This window comes from Henckelia pumila, chromosome 4 (genome assembly GCF_033568475.1).
Source record: "Henckelia pumila isolate YLH828 chromosome 4, ASM3356847v2, whole genome shotgun sequence".
NCBI lineage: Eukaryota > Viridiplantae > Streptophyta > Magnoliopsida > Lamiales > Gesneriaceae > Henckelia > Henckelia pumila.
The window spans coordinates 58,171,788-58,185,560 of NC_133123.1; positions in this window are offsets into that span (position 1 = coordinate 58,171,788).

Below are 13,773 nucleotides of genomic sequence, written 5' to 3' on the forward strand. Positions count from 1 at the left end.
TAGTTTCTTGGGTTTGGCTGGATACTACCGTCGATTCGTGGAGAATTTTTCTCAGATAGCCAGGCCTTTGACACAGTTGACGCGAAAGGATGTTTCTTTTGAGTGGTCTTCCGCGTGCGAAGACAGTTTTCGTGAGTTGAGACGTCGATTGACGACTGCTCCAGTACTATCCTTGCCGACTGGATCTGGTGGTTTCGTAGTCCACACCGATGCTTCTCTTCAGGGTTTGGGGTGTGTGTTGACTCAAATGGGCATGTGATTGCCTATGCCTCCAGGCAACTAAAGACTCACGAGGGGAATTATCCCGTACATGATCTAGAGCTTGCAGCCATTGTCTTTGCTCTGAAGATATGGCGTCATTATTTGTACGGTGAACGATTCCAGATTTTTACTGATCATAAGAGTTTGAAGTACCTGTTCACTCAGGCAGAGTTGAACATGCGACAGCGCCGTTGGATGGACTTGCTGAAGGACTATGATTGTGAAATCAATTACCATCCAGGATCTTCTAATCCAGTTGCTTATACGCTTAGTCGCAAGATTTATTTGAGTTCCCTTCGTACCAGTGCAGTGTCACGAATGGTCGAAGAGTGTTGTTCCTTGGGTTTCACTTTCCGTCATAAGAAGGAACAACAGGGAGTTCGTGTTGCGTCTGTGCTTGCCGAGCCAGCCTTGTATAGACGTATTCGTGAGGCACAGGGTGTTGATCCCAAGATTCAGAGATTTGCCCGATTCACTGAGGGTGAGAATTCAGCTGGTTTCCATTTTCAGGCGGATGGTTTGTTGTGTCTTTCTGGCCGTGTGGTTGTGCCTGACGATTCCACACTTAGAGACGAGATCTTATCGCAAGCTCATCATAATAGGTTCTCAGTACATCCTGGCAGCATGAAGATGTACAAGGATCTACGTACTCGATTTTGGTGGAAAGGAATGAAGCGCAGCGTTTATCAGTTCGTGTCCCGATGCCTTGTGTGTCAGCAGGTCAAGGCAGAGTATCGTCGACCCGGAGGTCTACTTCACAATCTCGATATTCCTGAGTGGAAGTGGGAGCATGTGACGATGGACTTTGTCACCCACTTGCCTATGTCTTCCAGGAATTACGACGCGATTTGGGTTGTTGTTGACCGATTGTCGAAATCCGCGCATTCCTTACCATATAACCGGGATTTCACCTTCGACAGGATGGCACGGCTGTATGTGCAAGAGATTGTCCATTTGCATGGTATTCCACTGAGTATTGTGAGCGACAGAGATCCTCGTTTCACCTCAAGATTTTGGGGGAGCTTTCAGTGTGCTCTTGGTACCACTTTGAGTTTGAGCACAACGTATCATCCAGAGACTGATGGACAATCGGAGAGGACTATCCGTACTCTCGAGGACATGCTTCGAGCTACCGTAATGGATTTTGGCCCAGCATGGCACGATCATTTGCCATTGGTGGAGTTCACTTATAACAATAGCTACCATAGCAGCATTGGCATGGCACCATTTGAGGCTCTTTATGGACGTCGTTGTCGAACACCTTTGTTTTGGGACGAGGTTGGTGAGCGGCAGGTGGAGGGTCCTCAGATGATTCAGCAGATGACTGATGCAATAGAATTGATCCGATGCAGGATTAAGGCATCCCAGGATCGACAGGTTAGCTACGCGAACACTCACCGCAGGCCACTTCATTTTGAAGAAGGAGAGTACGTATTATTGCGTGTATCACCTTTCCGGAAGGTGATGAGGTTTGGTCTCAAGGGTAAGTTGTCACCAAGATTTATTGGTCCTTTCGAGATTCTCGAGAAAGTTGGAGACGTGGCTTATCGTCTAGCCTTGCCATCGAATCTTTCGAAGATTCATGATGTGTTTCACGTGTCTTTGTTGAGACAGTACGTGGCAGATCAGTCCCACATCTTGCGTCCGACTGAGGTGCAACTAGACCACGATTTGTCATATGTGGAGAAACCTCTCAGGATTCTCGACAGGAAGGACAAGGTGCTTCGTTAAGCGCATACCGTTGGTGATGGTACAGTGGCAACGCAGAGGTACAGAGGAAGCTACTTGGGAGTTGGAGAGTCGGATGTTAGCCGAGCACCCCGAGTTGTTTTAAGATTTTGTACTCTGTTGTATCGAATGTATATTGTTCAGTTGTAATAAGAGCATTGATTTTGCGTACTATGTTTTCCTTAAGATGTAATTTCGAGGACGAAATTTCTTAAGTGGGGGAGAATGTAGTGACCCGCAATTAATCAAGATAATTAAGGAAATTAATTACTAAATTTTGCCTAAAATTATCCGAAGTGGATCGGAAGCTCCGAAGCACGGATCGGAAGCTCCGATCGGGATCGGACGTTCCGTTGGAGGATCGGAGGTTCCGTTCTGGCTAGGGCTGGTGTCATCACCAACGTCAGCAAGATGACGTCACTGCTTACGCACGTGAGGTGACATCGGATGTTCCGATGTCACGATCGGACGCTCTGTTCGCGATCGGACGTTCCGATGAGGGATCGGATGTTCCGATCGCCGTCTATAAATAAGGGGTCCGAGCCCTCATTCTGTGCACCGATTTCCCCTTCTTTCCTCTGGTTTTCGAACCTTCTTACTTAGATCTACGGAGTTCTAGGCATCCTATTGGAAATCCGGAAGTTGCCTAGCGATCTCGGCGTCGTAGCGGAGGTGTGCCTAGGTTTTGAGACGATTCTACACCAGCGGGCTGACGACAGACGAAGGTATAATTTGGCTTCCTAAAAATATTTAGGAGTATGAAATAGCTTAGTTAAGGCTTTTAGAGCGTTTATAGTAATGCATGGACTTTTGCATGTGTAGACGCAGTAGAGCAGACTTGTAGGCTTTGGACCTAGATGGGTGTGCTAGGAGTTGACCTGCAGTGTTAGAGGTACGTAAGTACTGACCGAGATAGCCGGCATGATATTTATACATATGTGTGTGATGCATGATGTATGTGCTGTATTGGCTATGTTTTACTGTTTTTAGCACATGCATATGTTTTTACGGAGACTGCATCGGGTATGATGTGAGTCATGACAGTTTCTATAAGTCGAGGCGATTCCTCCTGAGGATTTGTGTCTTGGGAATATACGAGTACCACGCGGAGTCGCTCTCTTGCCCGGTACTGTGTATTCCAGGCGCCATGAGTAAAGTGATTTAACCCTGATTTTTAAAGTCATGTGCATGCTCATATTTGTATTTATATCATTGCTTCCGTATTGAGCATAGTCGCTCACGCCCTTTATGTTTCGTGTTTTGGGACACCTTGTGGCGGGTCAGGTCTGAGGCTGGACGGTCCCGGTGGTCCCCAGCAGGGTTGAGGTTGCTACCGTGCAGAGGTAGTTTGTTAGGGATTCTGATACCCTAATTTCGATTTGGTTGCATAAAGAATTATACACTGTTTCTATCGTCGGTTGTATTCTGCCGATTGGATTTGTTGTACTTTAGAATTATCCGCTATTTAATGCTTTAATTATTATTGCTTGCGCTAATCACTCTGATTAGGTAGTGGATCCGGGTAGGGTCGCTACAATCCTTCAGCCCGATGAATGTTTGCCTATTGTGCTTTTTACCCAAAACTCTTGTTACTATGAAGAATTGCTCACTACCAACTACCATACCAGGCAAATTACGTAGAACCTCTAGTCAATTTTCAATGCTACATGGATCATCTTTTGGTGTTTCATCGATAGACCTTTGATTCTCAAATTCTTGGATCACACGATCAATTTGATTAGCTAGCCTAGTGCCAATATGACCTCTTTTATCTACACTCTCATTTCTTTTTCTCTTTCTTTTTTGTTTAGACGTACCCACATCTATTGTTGAGTTCCCCATAACTTCTTGGGTTTCAGCATTAGTATAAGGATCACCTTGAAACTCTGCATCTAACTCAAAATCCCAATCATTTGTATCATCATTCAAATTATTATGGATTGGTTGATCCGCTGATGGTGCTATTGCAGCATATCCAGTTGATATAGAGCCTTTAAATACACATTCCAGTAAATCTAAATTCTTGGGTCCCTTCAGTCTAAACTTTGCATACTCTGAATTTTCCTGAAATGTGACACATAAATTATAAATAAATAAATAAATAAAATTTTGATGATTTATTTAAAATAAATTATAAAATTTCGTACCTTAATCTTGTCCTCCCACCAACTATTATCAGCTTACACGATCATCTTATCATGATCCCAACCAAGACCTGTCTCATTATTTCCAATAAGTTGTGCCCACACTGCAAAATATTTTCTCATTGCATCCCATTTATTTTTAAATTGTTTTTGATTTAAAGAAAGTCCCGTTTTCTCACGAAATTTTGAACTTAAATTTGCATAACCTTCTTTGTTTAAATGTTTGGTAGGCTTATTGCCAGCTTCAATTTCCTCAACACAAATTTTTAAAAATATTTCGATATTCTAATCGGTCCAATCTGCCTTATTAATCCCATCACCACCAACTCTATTCCTATCACCATTTTTATTCTCATCACCAGCAACTCCAAGATCAATAGTCTCAATCATATATCTAGATACTTGAGTTGGATCTGATAATCTTCTTTTAGGAGCTAACTTTGAGTGCATTCTATATTCGAAAAATAATAATTAATAAAAATTAAATCAAATAATACTCCAGTTAAGGGATTAAAATTATTTGGGTTTAACCGAACATGTGGTGAAGTCATGCATATTATAAGACAATCGAACTGTCTAATCTGGGTTAACCAAAAACATAATCATTTGAGTTTAACGGCAAACATACATAATTATATTTTTGTTATTCACAAACAATTTCAATCATAAAACAAACATATGAGTAGGGACATCTATTTGTCTACAAATTCAATATGTGAAACCAATATTAGTTCCAGAAAAAGATCCCACAAAGTTAAAGACATAAATAATAACATATTTATGAAAAGTTTTTCGTCAGGCTCGATCACTAACTTGAGCTACAAATATATTAATCAAAACTAATATATTGCTTCGTATTGATCCATTCCCCTCAATTTTTATTGTTTTGTCTACAAAATCTAAAATTCGACCAATACCTTTACATACAATAGTTAGCCACACCACAACAACATGAAATCAAAACAACAAATCACAGAAACAAGGGGCAGTAACAATGCAAATCCACACAAAATTCCATGCTCGTACAGAATCTAGTGATTTAAAAAACTCACAAAATCCAAGAAACATCAAAACAAAAACAACAATTCGAATGAATGAATATAAAAAAAATTGAACTATAGAATTTACCTTGTTTTTCCTTGGCACTTTTGATCGGCAGATTATAGTAGAAGAAAATTTTTGTGTCGGCTGAAATATTCGATGTGAAAGAGTGGGTGCCCGGTGAGCCAACTTGTGGCTAAGGGCTTTTATGACTCTATGTATAAACAATCTTTTGTTTAATATAATTTACACTTTTATAATGGCGTTTACTTTATCTTTTATCGTATTATTATGTTGTGACATACTATAAGATGTTTAGATGAAGACCTTGAATATACTATAGTGTATGTAAGATGTGGTGGCACATGGGGATGGCTATCATGAAACACATCTTATAGTCACTGTATATTCTAAACAGTTCCTAGTCGATTGAGCCGTCCGTTAATAAGGATAAGGATCGCTCGAGATTGAGACTAGAATTTGCGATGCCGAGTACCACGTTTCATTGGTATGGAACATAGAGATGTTCAAAGCATGCAAATGGATATTCATACGATGAATGATCGAACTACCCTATCCGGACTTTCCAAGTGGTTATCACTTATCGAGTGGATAAAGTCCGCGGTTTTGGTTGTACACCATTAGTCCTTACTACTTGAAACATCATTGAGACTCTATATGCTAGTACTGTACTTTGACTCGTTTACCGACTCTATTGGGGTCATCAGGTGTCGGGATTGGGTACAGTTACGACACATATAGGAGTCGATGCTTTGTTGTCAAGGATTCACCACATACTTGCTAGTGTGAATATCCTATGCAATCTGAGGAGATATTAGTGTGACGAATCTCTGGCCAGAGTACATGATGTGTTTTAAGAAATGGTTTCTTAGTAGCACATGCGATGTCACTATTTGATCTTCAAGATGCATTGCATAGTTATCGAATCTCGAACGACTCTCGATTTACCAATGGTTGTTGATTCGATCGGGATATATGGATGAAGGGACCGTACTGTACGCTAACCAAAATCTATTGGTTCTTGCAGGCACTATCAGTGATACCTAGGGAATCATGGGGCGATGTTGCTAGGCACTCTTACCATGATTCGATGGGCAAGTCGGAAATTGTTGTTCCGAGTCACAAGGAGTTGTGAGCCCACGACTAGCTGTATCCCTGAACCATTGAGGGTCACACAAGTAATGGATTTTTAATCCCCGTTAAGATAATTAAATTTAAAGAGTTAAATTTAATGAACAAAGAAGTAGGACTTCTTATATCAGAGTAGAAGAGTAAGATTTCCTAAAATGACATAGGGATGGACATTTTTGGAAATCACTGAATTCGGATTCAGAAAATTTATCTTGACTTTCAAAGATGCAGAAATGGTTTCTGTGCACATTGGTGAACTTGGTTTATCAATCTGAGTTACGATGAATTTTATATTAATTTCTGAACATGCGGGCTTTGCTTGTCAGGCTTGAACTTATGACTAATGGGCCCTAAGCTGTTAGTAGCCCACATTATAAATAAGTTATTGCAGTACAGAAATTATACAACAGAGGCATAATTTTCGAAAAACACTAGGGTTTTCTCTCTAGTGGCCGCCGCCGCTCTCCTCTCTCTGTCGAAAATTCCAGCCTGTGAATTTTGAATTTGCAGTCTGGTTTAACGGATCAAATTCGTTAATTCTCTTCGTAGAAACTTCTGATAGATTTTCTAGTGCAATCTATCAGAGGGATTAAACTTCTGTTCGTGGACCAGATTGAAGAATTGTTCGTCCATCAGTTCCTGAGATATACAACAAGAGCAGAGTAATCTGTTGGTGTCCATAATCTCGTTTTGAGATTTCAAGGTAAAAATTTAATTGTTATTTAATTTTTACACGCACAATTTAATCGTAAAGTTTTGATACCCATGATATGGAATCGTTCCATATAAAATTTTAAAAACTTCCGCTGCACCGGGTATCAATTCTGATTGATCTAAACACTGTTTTCCAACAGTGGTATCAAAGCCAGGTTGCTCAGATCAAGCGATTAAATTAATCAATTGTACAAAAATTTTTAAGCCTCGGTTTTTGAAACAAAACAAATTTTAAAATTAAATTTTTGACGGGCAAAACATGGGCAGCAGCGATTGGATCGCTGCCCAAGGGAAGCGATTGTCGCTGCCCAGGGCAGCGATCGTCGCTGCCCAAGGGGCAGCGACGGGCTGCCCGGCCCGAGCCCCTTTTAGGGCGCGGGCTGCCCGGGATCGTCCCGGGCGGCCCGGGAAAATTAATTTTTATTTTTTAAATTAAAATTTTAATATGTTAAAATTCTATTTTTGGTCCGATCGAAAATTGTTTTTGATTGGTCCACGAGGCGTCGGATCGAATTGTTCGAGTCCGAAAATTTTAAAATTTATTTTTGGATAAATTTGAATTTTTGGAAAATTTATAAATTTTATCCGTTAAATCAGATTTTATGAAATTAATTATTTTTGGTACAATTGATGATAAGATATGATCTTATGGAAATATTGAGTAAAATATGATTTTATATATAAAATTGGATTTTATATGTAAAATATGATTTTATTTGATAAAAAGATAAAATATGATTTTGTATGTAAAATAAGATTTTATATATGGAATATGATTTTATCCTTTTTAATTTAATTGCCATTGCATGTTATCCAATAAATTAATTTTGAATTAAATATTATTGGATAAGGATGATCGATTGCCATGACCAATTTTGTAGGTGTATGTTAGGGAATTTACATTTATTTTTATTGTTGTTGGATTTATTAATGGGTCTGGTTTATGGCCCAATATGAATTGTCATAAATAATAAAAATGGGCCTGGTTTATGGCCCGTTCCCACCCCTTAAAATGTATCCCCTACTTGTCATAGTTATTTATTGTAAATACATTATACTTAGTGGGAGATGAAGATTTGAAGACGGAGGTGGGCCCAGCAGACAATAAAGACTGAAGAAATGTAAATTGGAAGCACAATGTAATAGGATTGCATTGCATACTTGCATATCACCTAGGATTGGATTTAGACTCGTGATTGGCAACCACGGGTCGATTAGTAATGGAATCGATCATTCTAAAATATAATATATGATATTATCGTTGTATGCATGTTTAGACTAAATTGTATGAATCCTGCAAGCATACAAATTTTAAATGATGAGACAAATTTTCAAAATTAAAATCCCTCATTTTAAATATGATTTAAAATTGATATCAAGATAAATAAAGGAAATTTAAATATTGTTTAAATATTCCTACCTTCCATCAACGATCAATGTATGAGATGCTACCCGGAGATACGGTCCGGCTCATATTATTGGGGGGGCCCGTTCATCGAAAAGCTGTACATTGGATCGACACATGTTGTAAGTTGGGTGGAACTCCCATGGGATCGACTCATATTAATGGGGGATCCACATGGCGACCGTCCATCACAACTTAATATTGATGGGTCATCTTGACATGTCACAATAAACGGCGTCATATTATTGGGTCCTTATTGGACATGAGGTAAAAACGTGGAGGTTGCTTTGGAAGCAATTGGGCTCTACCTTTTGAAAATTATGGTTGGCTGATATTATTCGGGACAATAGTTTGTCAATTGGACTCCATGTTTCCACTAAGGAAAACAGTTTCCCGTTTTCACTAGAGGGTAGTGAAATCGTTAAAATAGTGGGAGTGAGATTCATAAAATAAATTTCGCCTATTTTATGTCTTAGTAAATTAATTAAACAATCACTGATTATTGTCTGTTTCTTTTCAGTATTTCATTAAGATGAATTCGCGCAATCCACTATTCTCTATTCTCGAACAAAATAAATTGACTGGCGCAAACTATACGGAATGGTTCCATAAGTTGAAGATTGTCTTGACCTCGGAGAAGATGCTCTACGTGTTAGAAAAATCTCCTCCAAAGGAAGCACCAGCTGATATAAGTCCGGAAGAGTTGGCCAAACTTGATATATGGTGGGACCATGATATCAAGGCCAAATGCTATATGCAAGCTTCGATGTCTGATGAACTCCAGAGGCGATTTGAGGATACCGTGAATGCTGCTGACATTCACGTACAAATCAAGGAACTTTTTGGGGCTCAATCGAGAGCTGAAAGGTTCGCTACTGTAAAAGAGTTAATGACGTGTCGCATGCGTGAAGGGACTTTGGTCCGTGATCATGGGGTACGCGTGATTTGGCTCATTCAGAAGTTGGTAACACTTGATTTGGTATTGGAGCATGAACTCAATGTGGACTTATTACTTCTCTCTCTTCCTTCATCGTTTGACGGTTTTGTGGTGAATTTCAATATGAACAAGATAGAGGCCTCCCTTGAAGAGATGGTCAATATGCTTGTAACATATGAAGCCACTTTAAAGAAGGATAAACCAGTTCTCTTGGAGGGCTCCTCTTCTTCTGCTAAGAAGGGGCCAAGTACAAAGGGTAAGAAACGTTCTGCCCCATCCAAGAAAACCGGACCCGAGAAGAAGAACAAGACAAAGGCTTCAAAAATGGAAAAGTCCAAGGATGTTTGCCATCACTGCAAGAAACCCGGTCATTGGAAACGTAACTGCAAGGAATATCTAGAGCAGTTGCGAACTGCGAAGGGTATGTTTTATATTGAAATAAATGTTTCACTTAATACTACTTCTTGGGTATTGGATACCGGATGTGGATCTCACATTTGCAATGATTTGCAGGTGATGACAAGAAGTCGCAAGCTTAGAATGGGTGAGACCCAGCTGAGACTCGGAAATGGTTCTAGAGTTGAAGCCAAAGCTGTGGGAGACGTTTATTTAATTTTGCAGAACGATTTTAAGTTACTTTTGAGAGATGTTTTATTTGTTTCAGATTTGATTAAAAACATTATTTCTGTTTCTAGGCTTGATAGAGATGGTTTCTCTTGCAATTTTGTGAATGGGATTTGCAATATTTACAAGAATGAATGTTTGATTGGAAATGGACAACTTGAAAACGATCTATATAACTTAAAATTAAAAGACGTTCCAATAAATTATGTTGATAAACCGGTAACAACGAACAAAAGGAAAATCGATAGTCAAAACCCGGCAAACCTTTGGCATGCTAGGCTAGGTCATATTTCCTCAAGGAGGATGAACAAGCTAGTGGGAGAGGGCATGTTTGTGAAAGAGTGGGTGCCCAGTGAGCCAACTTGTGGCTAAGGGCTTTGATGACTCTTTGTATGAACAATCTTTTGTTTAATATAATTTACACTTTTATAATGGCAATGACTTTATCTTTCTTCATATTGTTATATTGTGATATACAATTGTTGTTTTGATAAAGACCTTGAATATACTATAGTGTATGTAAGATGTGGTAGTACATGGGGATGACTATCATGAAACACATCTTATAGTCACTGTATATTCTAAATAGTTCCTAGTCGATTGAGCCGTCCGTTAATAAGGATAAAGATCGCTCGAGATTGAGACTAGCATTTGCGATGCCGAGTACCACGTTTCATTGGTATGGAACATAGAGATGTTCAAAGCATGAAAATGGATATTCATACGATGAATGATCGAACTACCCTATACGGACTTTCCAAGTGGTTATCACTTATCGAGTGGATAAAGTCCGCGGTTTTGGTTGTACACCATTAGTCCTTACTACTTGAAACATCATTGAGACTCTATATGCTAGTACTGTACTTTGACTCGTTTACCGACTCTATTAGGGTCATCAGGTGTCGGGATTGGGTACAGTTACGACACATATAGGAGTCGATGCTTTGTTGTCAAGGATTCACCACTTACTTGATAGTGTGGATATCCTATGCAATCTGAGGAGATATTAGTGTGACGAATCTCTGGCCAGAGTACATGATGTGTTTTAAGAAATGGTTTCTTAGTAGCACATGTGATGTCACTATTTGATCTTCAAGATGTATTGCATAGTTATCGAATCTAGAATGACTCTCGATTTACCAATGATTGTTGATTCGATCGGGATATATGGATGAAGGGACCGTACTGTACGCTAACCAAAATCTATTGGTTCTTGCAGGCACTATCAGTGATACCTAGGGAATCATGGGGCGATGTTGCTAGGCGCTCTTACCATGATTCGATGGGCAAGTCGGAAATTGTTGTTCCGAGTCACAAGGAGTTGTGAGCCCACGGCTAGCTGTATCCCTGAACCATTGAGGGTCACACAGAGTAATGGATTTTTAATCCCCGTTGAGATAGTTAAATTTAAAGAGTTAAATTTAATGAACAAAGAAGTGGGACTTCTTATTTAAGAGTAGAGGAGTAAGATTTCCTAAAATGACATAGGGATGGGCATTTTTGGAAATCACTGAATTCGGATTCAGAAAATTTATCTTGACTCTAAAAGATGCAGAAATGGTTTCTGTGAACATTGGTGAAATTGGTTTATCAATCTGAGTCACGATGAATTTTATATTAATTTCTGAACATGCGGGCTTTGCTTGTCAGGCTTGAACTTATGACTAATAGGCCGTAAGCTGTTAGCAGCCCACATTATAAATAAGTTATTGCAGTACAAAAATTATACAACAGAGGCATAATTTTCGAAAAACACTAGGGTTTTCTCTTTAGTGGCCGCCGCCCCTCTCCTCTCTCTGTCGAAAATTCCAGCCTGTGAATTTTGAATTTGCAGTCTGGTTTAACGGATCAAATTCGTTAATTCTCTTCGTAGAAACTTCTGATAGATTTTCTAGTGCAATCTATCAGAGGGATTAAATCTCTGTTCGTGGACCTGATTGAAGAACAGTTCGTCCATCAGTTTCTGGGATATACAACAAGAGCAGAGTAATCTGTTGGTGTCCATAATCTCGTTTCGAGATTGGAGGTAAAAATTTATAATTGTTATTTAATTTTTACACACACAATTTAATCGTAAAGTTTTGATACCCATTATGAAATCGTTCCATATAAAATTTTTAAACTTCCGCTGCACAGGGTATCAATTCTGATTGATCTGATCACGGTTTTCCAACAGTGATATGAGAGCCAGGTTGCTCAGATCAAGCGATTAAATTAATCGATTGTACAAAAATTTTTTAAGCCTCGGTTTTTGAAACAAAATAAATTTTTAAAAATAAATTTTTTTTTTTCGGGCAAAACAATCGCTGCCCGGGGGGCAGCGACGGGCAGCCCGGGAGCGTCCCAGGCGGCCCAGGAAAAATTAATTTTTTATTTTTAAATTAAAATTTTAATACGTTAAAATTCTATTTTTGGTCCGATCGAAAATTGTTTTGATTGGTCCACGAGGCGTCGGATCGAATTGTTCGAGTTCGAAAAATTTTAAAATTGATTTTTGGATAAATTTGAATTTTTGGAAAATTTATAGATTTTATCCGTTAAATCAGATTTTATGAAATTAATTATTTTTGGTAAAATTGATGATAAGATATTATCTTATGGAAATATTAAGTAAAATATGATTTTATGTATAAAATTGGATTTTATATGTAAAATATGATTTTATTTGATGAAAAGATAAAATATGATTTTGTATGTAAAATAAGATTTTATATATGGAATATGATTTTATCCTTTTAATTTAAATTGTCATTGCATGTTATCCAATAAATTAATTTTGAATTAAATATTATTGGATTAGGATGATCGATTGCCATGACAAATTTTGTAGGTGTATGTTAGGAATTTACATTTGTTTTTATTGTTGTTGGATTTATTAATGAGCCTGGTTTATGGCCCAATATGAATTGTCATATGTAATAAAAGTGGGCCTGGTTTATGTCCCGTTCCCACCCCTTAAAATGTATCTCATACTTATCATGGTTATTTATTGTAAATACATTAGACTTAGTGGGAGATGAAGATTTGAAGACGGAGGTGGGCCCAGCAGACAATAAAGACTGAAGAAATGTAAATTGGAAGCTCAATGTAATAGGATTGCATTGCATACCTGCATATTACCTAGGATTGGACTTAGACTCGTGATTGGCAACCACGGGTCGATTAGAAATGGAATCGATCATCCTATATAATATATGATATTTTTGTTGTATGCATGTTTTAGACATAATTGTATGAATCCCGCAAGCATACAAATTTTAAAATGATGAGACAAATTTTCAAAATTAAAATCCCTCATTTTAAATATGATTTAAAATTGATATCAAGATAAATAAAGGAAATTTAAATATTGTTTAAATGTTCCTACCTTCCATCAACGATCAATGTATGAGATGCTACCCGCGGATACGGTCCGGCTCATATTATTGGGGGGGCCCGTTCGTCGGAAAGCTGTACATTGGATCGACACATGTTGTAAGTTGGGTGGAACTCCCATGGGATCGGCTCATATTATTGGGGGATCCACATGGCGACCGTCCATCACAACTTAATATTGATGGGTCATCTTGACATGTCACAATAAACGGCGTCATATTATTGGGCCTTTATTGGACATGAGGTAAAAACGTGGAGGTTGCTTTGGAAGCAATTGGGCTCTACCTTTTGAAAATTATGGTTGGCTGATATTATTCGGGACCATAGTTTGTCAATTGGACTCCATGATCCCACTAAGGAAAACAGTTTCCCGTTTTCACTAGAGGGTAGTG